The 6,461-nt window shown below is 35.8% G+C and overlaps 1 long non-coding RNA gene across 1 annotated transcript; it reads left to right on the top strand.

The window, feature by feature from the left end:
- The first annotated feature begins 1,308 nt into the window (after nucleotides 1-1,308).
- Nucleotides 1,309-6,261, top strand: LOC107813091 (uncharacterized). The gene is made up of 6 exons (XR_001654251.2): nucleotides 1,309-2,221; nucleotides 2,465-2,724; nucleotides 3,128-3,331; nucleotides 3,450-3,541; nucleotides 3,831-4,221; nucleotides 6,070-6,261. It is a non-coding gene; the product is annotated as an uncharacterized LOC107813091 (long non-coding RNA).
- Nucleotides 6,262-6,461: the final 200 nt, after the last annotated feature.

Below are 6,461 nucleotides of genomic sequence, written 5' to 3' on the forward strand. Positions count from 1 at the left end.
AACTAGCCAAGCAGGCTGCGACCGCTTCTGTGGTCTTGAAGCCGCTTCTGCGGAGCCGCTTCTGCAGCTTGGGAGCCGCTTATGCAGTTTTGGCCTGGCCAACCCTGGGCCGCATCTGCGATAGGTGGACCGCTTTTGCGGTCTTGCACCTGCGGTCGACCAACCGCAGGTGCGGTTATGACAGAAGTAGATGCTTCAGCACTTCTCAAAAATTCCAACTTCACTCGAGCCTCGTCCGATTGACGCTCGGGGCTCCCGGGCCCCGCCAAAACATACCGACAAGTCTGAAATCATGAAACAGACCTACTCGAACCTTCAGAATGCCCGAAACAACGTTAAATCTAAGAATCATCCCCTAAAACAAATTGAATCCAACTTATGAACTTCAAGCTCTAAAGTTTCCTCTAGCGAGCCGAAACGCCCTTAAACTACTCGGATTGACATTAAATTTTGCGGACAAGTCTTAAATATTATATTGGACCTGTACAGGGCTCTGGAACCAACATACGAGCCCGATACCTGTGTGACCAACCATTATTTAGTTTCTTTAATTCCTTAGAATTTCAGTTTAACAATTTCTAATAAAAATTCATTACTCAGGCTAGGGACTTCAGAATTCGATTCCGGGCTTAAACCCAGGCCCCATATTTTCCTACGGATCCTCCGGGACTGTCAAAATACGAATCTGGGTCCGTTTGCTAAAAATGTTGACCAAAGTAAAACTTAGCCTTTTAAGAAAATCTTAGGAATCAAATGAGCATATTTCAACCCAAATCCTTTCAAATTCCCGAACCAACCATCCCCGCAGGTCATAAATGAGTTAAAGCAAGTGCAGGAAGTTTTATTTAGGGGAATGGGGTTCTAAAATGCAAAATGACCAGTCGGGTCGTTACACAGATGGAGAACTTTATCAAGTAAGATAAGATATTTAATTGTCACTTGTATGTTAAACTTTATTAATTTACTTATATGTGATAGAAATATTTTGAACGTCATTAATAAAATTTAATTTGAAACATTTCATGGTTGCAGGGAACATAAGAGTTTAATTGACAATCATACTATATCAAATGCATGGGTGCGAGCATGGAATCATAACCAGGAATTTAGTAATTGGTTTAAAAAGAAAGTTAAGACTATTGAAGTGCCAAGTCATTTACGATGGCTAGCTAAAGGACCTAATATGGTGGCAAAAAGATATAGTGGATATTTCATCAATGGATACCAATTTTATACGATGGAACAGGATACCCGATTAAAGACTCAAAACTATGGTGTGACTTTATCAGAACCAACCGATAGTTTTGCTAGTGATACGGACAAAAATCCCATCGATGGAGAGGTTACCTATTATGGAGCTATTCAGGATATTATTGAGATTAATTATTGGGGTTGTTTTAGTGTTGTATTGTTTAGATGTGATTGGTTTATAATGAAATAGATGGATATGGGTTAACTCGGGTGAATTTCAACAGATTATGCAGTACCGATGACCCCTTTGTATTGGCATCTGAAGTGCATCAAGTTTTTTATGTGGAGGATCCAAATGAGAAAAATATTTATTATGAAATGACCAAAATCTCTATTGATTTGTACGATTTAGAGGAAGAAAATTGTCCTAATATTGGAGATACATTTTGGAGTGAGCTCGACGACGACATTGATTCATCAAATAGATTATCCGATGGTGACATCGTATGGTTGAGAGAAGATGTACCTGGTGATGTTGTTGATATGCCATCTCATGCACAACACTCATAAGATATGGAAACATCAGAAGATGAAGATGATTTTGATGACACTGATGGAGATTGGATGGTTCCTGATTATTGAATATGATAACATTAGAAGAGTTATCTTTTGTATTTTCTTCTTTTCTTTTTTGTACCATTAATTTGAAAGAGAATAGAAAAGAATGATACTTGATCTGATCTCCTTTTTTGGTTATTCTGTAATTCAATTTTTGTGGATTGTAAATTAATTATTTTTTCCATGTCAATCATGATTAAATTCTGAAAAGTGTGATATGTAATTGGAAACGTGTGTTGGTGTCTTTACTTGTCATTGGTTGCCTTGGTCCTCATATCTTCACTCCTCTGTTAGACCATCATAATAACCTTTTATGGCTTCTTACCTTTTTTTTCCAGGGTGTTGCAAATTAGTTACGTGAAGAGAATACTGCCGTTATTGAATTTGTTGGTGTAGCTAAGAAAGATTGGAGGTAAGAGTAGTTTTCCCTTTTTTGAAATGTGATCATAATAGTATAAACTATTGGAAACAATAAATAATTTGCTGGAACACCATCAAATACTTCTGCTGATATCTTCATTTCAAAGATGAAATAAACTTCTGAACTTTTGATTTGTATGGTGTCATCATCTCAAAGATAGTTTTGCTCTTGATAATTTTCATTCCCTCTTTACCACCATTGCTACTGATATATTTATTTGCTTCAAAATTGTAGTCATGATTCAAGAAGGGACAAGACAAAAGGAAAAAGTGAAAAGCTGGACATTCGCTCAAGCTAGAACACTTACATCTTTGGCAAATCAAAAAGGTTGTTGCGGACTAGAAAAATGAATAAGCTAGTTCTATATGGTTAACTGAAGAGCGTTGGGTTCTGAAAAATATAATGGAAGAACATCAGCAACCAATGCCACAACATCAGAGGGTAGGAGCCCATTTGCAAAATGATTCAACCACCCCTACAACACATTGAACAAGGTAAGAACATTTAGATTTTACATTAAAATATTGACATCCTATATCTATTTTACTAAATTGGAGGATACTTTTGATTTGTATTATTGTAGGATCTTGTACTAAAAAAAGATAAAGAGGTAAAACAAGGATGTTAAGTGTACATGAAAGGAGTGAACGTAAGTTAATTGTGGTCAATGAGTATGGTCAACCTGTTGGTCCTACTAAAAGTGTTGTGATGGATTTTGGAATCTTCCTCGGTACATTGACAAGGAATTCGACCTTTTGTTCTCTTAATATATTTGATTGGAGGAAAATTAACACAAAAGATGATTTGTGGGAATATACAAAGGTTCTCAGTTCTCAATTTTATTTTTGGTTGAATATGCTTAATATTTTTGCACTAACCCATTGAAACAATTTGTAGGAAAAATATAATATTTTTGATATTGCAAAAAAGTGGACTCTGGAAGCAATTCAAGGTGCTTGGATAAGGTATAAGAGTCAATTGAAAAAGGATCACTTTGAAGCATATCATAATGACGAAATTCGAATGGAAAATAAGCCTGAAATTTTTTCAGCATATCAATTTAAGGAACTTCTCAAATATTGGAACTCTGATAAACACCAGGTATGTTTTTGAGAAACAGTTTCATTTATGTTAACTTTTGCCAAGAAATATTCATGAAGGAAAAATAATTCTTTTCTTTTATGACAATTTCGAATTGAAATTTATTATTTACTTGCAGAAAATGTCAGCAGCTAGTATTGAGAATCGAAAAAAGTTAAAGGATCCACACACTTTTGGCAAAAAAGCTTTGCTATAGTCCGCAATGATTTGGTATCTGCTCTTATTTATCATTAAATATGAACTTGTTATTATTTTTAAGAAGATATTTTATACTACTTTTAATGTGTCAAGGGATAAGAGAAAGAAACTTCTGATCAACTATCACTTAAGGATATCTTTGTGGTTACAAGAAAAAGAAAACCCGATCGAACATACGAGGAATCGAATGAAGATACAACTAGAAAAATTGTGCGAATTTTTTTGTTTCTATTTTGTTGGGATGAAAATATGTTCATATTGACTTTCTCTTTACTGGAATTCTCTATTTTTTGTATTATAGGCTGAAATGGAGAATATTGAAACGCAACAAAGCGAAAATGGTGATCAGTCAATTAATGCATTTGCATCAATCATGGACCTAAACATCTGGGAAGTTAGAGATTGTATGGGCGGGGGGTTTCAAGAACATCTTTGAAAGGGAAAGTGGGATATTTTGAACCCTCTTCAAATGCAATAAATGATCACATGCAAAAGATGGAAGAGAGGATGATAAGATTGGAGGAAAAAATTGAGGAACAAAAGATAATGATGAGACAAGAAATTGTAGAAGATATCATAGCAAAACTTCAACATTCTGGATTACCAATTGATGCTATTGGGTGAAGCTTCCTCAACACAAGAAACAGCTATTCAGTTAATTCACCGACCATCTCTTGGTAGCAACAATCAAGGTTAGAATCTTCGCAATCCTATAATTGATGCTTCTAAATTTTAGATTGTACAACTAGAAATCTGTATTTTTTTAATTAATCCTGAATTTAAAGTGATGAGTGCTATAATAGTGTATGAGCTCGATTAACTACTATCATTGGATCATTTTGTCTACCTGCTGAAACAATCAAATTTTGCTAGTTTTTCTTCATGCCTGGTGATGTTTTCCGACTCACCACTGCCCGACCTTCCTCTTTTCATTTTGTGCAGGTACTTTCTCCAAGTGAGTTGTAACAGACTTGCCTAAAGCATCAACAACATGTCCAAATTTTCCTGGAGAAAGCACCTGTCCAGCTCTTTCTTCCACACCTACCTGTTGCACAGCAATAGCTATAGGAGCTGCTGGTTTTTTAGCAGCTGCTTGTGTATCGTCCTTATGTAGAACCTGCTCGCTTCCATCCTTCAACACAGCTGTTTTTGCACCAGTAGTGGGATGATAAGCAGTGATATAAATAGCATGTTTAGCTACTACCTTAACACCTGTAGTCATTGCGTGCTCAACTCCAACTATTATTTGCTGATTGTTGCTAAGTATGTCCTTAGCAGCAGCAGCTGCTCGATCCTCAAGTTGTTATTGTTTAACACCTGGAGACTTTCTTTAGCTAGGTGATCAATTGACATATGACCAGCCTCTATCTTTTGCTTGATCATCATTGCTACTTGAATTTGCAGCTACTTGATCACATTCCTGCCCAACTTTATTTCCTTCCAGTTGCCTCGCAATTCTAGCCTGCACCTTAGCCTATTTCCTTAAAGTTGCAAAATTGCCAAGCTTCAACATGTGCATTGTTAAGTATATTTGATTTCACCTCCAAAGCAGCAATATTGTCAGGAAGCTGCTCACCAGATTTACCAGTTGCTAACACAGCAACAACCTGATAATTTGATCCCACAGTAGCCAAGTCTTGCTCCTTTTGTTCAACAGTTGTAGTATAGGCCTTTTGCACATTCACCTCTCCATCAGTCACATACATAATAGCACCCTCACCTTGGGCACCAATCCTATCTGAAGTAGTTTTATTTTGTAAAGCAGAACCCACAGCGTGGTAAATCCTTGCTAAAGCAGTAGCAGCAGGGATATCAGCAGGAACTTTAGACTTCCAAACAGTTTTCTGTTGATCTATCCCAACCTGCACAGTTTCTAGAGCATCAATACCACTCCTAACTCCTTGATTCATCATTGCAACCCCTTGTTTATTATTACATGTAGTAGCTCGATTCAAAACTACACCATGACCAACGACACCATCTGGAACAATCTGCCCAGCACCAACAGTCCCAATTAAACTAGGATTAAGATTGTCCTTCTCCTTTGTTAAACTTGCCTCTAATACATGTGAAGCTCTACCTGTTCCAACATCAACCAAGCTCCCGTAGATTTAGCAAGCTCCAAATTTTGTTGTTTCTTTGCATTCAAAACATCCCTGGCATCACCTTGTAATTTTTCTATAGGTTGAACATCTTCCTCGACCTCGTCATTAACACATTGAGCTGCTGCTACTATTTTTCTTTGTAAACTACGAAAATATATCTCCTCATGGCCTTGGCGCTTACAATGGCAACAATATGATGGGACTGTTGGCACTTACAATGGTCTTGGCGCTTACACACACATATTTACTATTATCATTGATGTGATCTTATAAATTTTGTACTTTAAAAATTAGTCATCTAAAAGTAGTTACAGTAGTAAATAGATGAAGTGTTGGTTAAAGATAACCTCAATTTTCTTACTTGTTGAAGTATTGGTTGAAGATGCTTATTTTTTCCTTACCCTCTAAATACTGTTATGTCTTTTGAATTTGTAGGTGAAGAAAATGATTAAATTGGAGATTAAAACAGTGAAGACCTTACTTAAAGAGTATTGGTTGATCTACACCTTCAGATATTTTGGGACTGTTCTTATTTTTGAATATTTTGCAAACTTATATGCAATCTAACTCTTGAATTGTTAGTCAATATTCTCTTATATTTGGATAATACTAGTTGGATATTTTGGATGATGATTTTGTTGATGAATATAGTTTCCTTTCATAGTTTGTATAAATTCTAGAGTATTATAGTTTACTCCATTACTATAGCTCATAAAAATTATTGCAATAGTTTGTAATAAATATTGTAATAGCTCGAAAAATCGTTGCAATAGCTGAAATAACTAGTACAGTAGCTTGTAATGACCATTGCAATAGATCATAATAAC

Source organism: Nicotiana tabacum, chromosome 6 (genome assembly GCF_000715075.1).
Source record: "Nicotiana tabacum cultivar K326 chromosome 6, ASM71507v2, whole genome shotgun sequence".
Lineage (NCBI taxonomy): Eukaryota > Viridiplantae > Streptophyta > Magnoliopsida > Solanales > Solanaceae > Nicotiana > Nicotiana tabacum.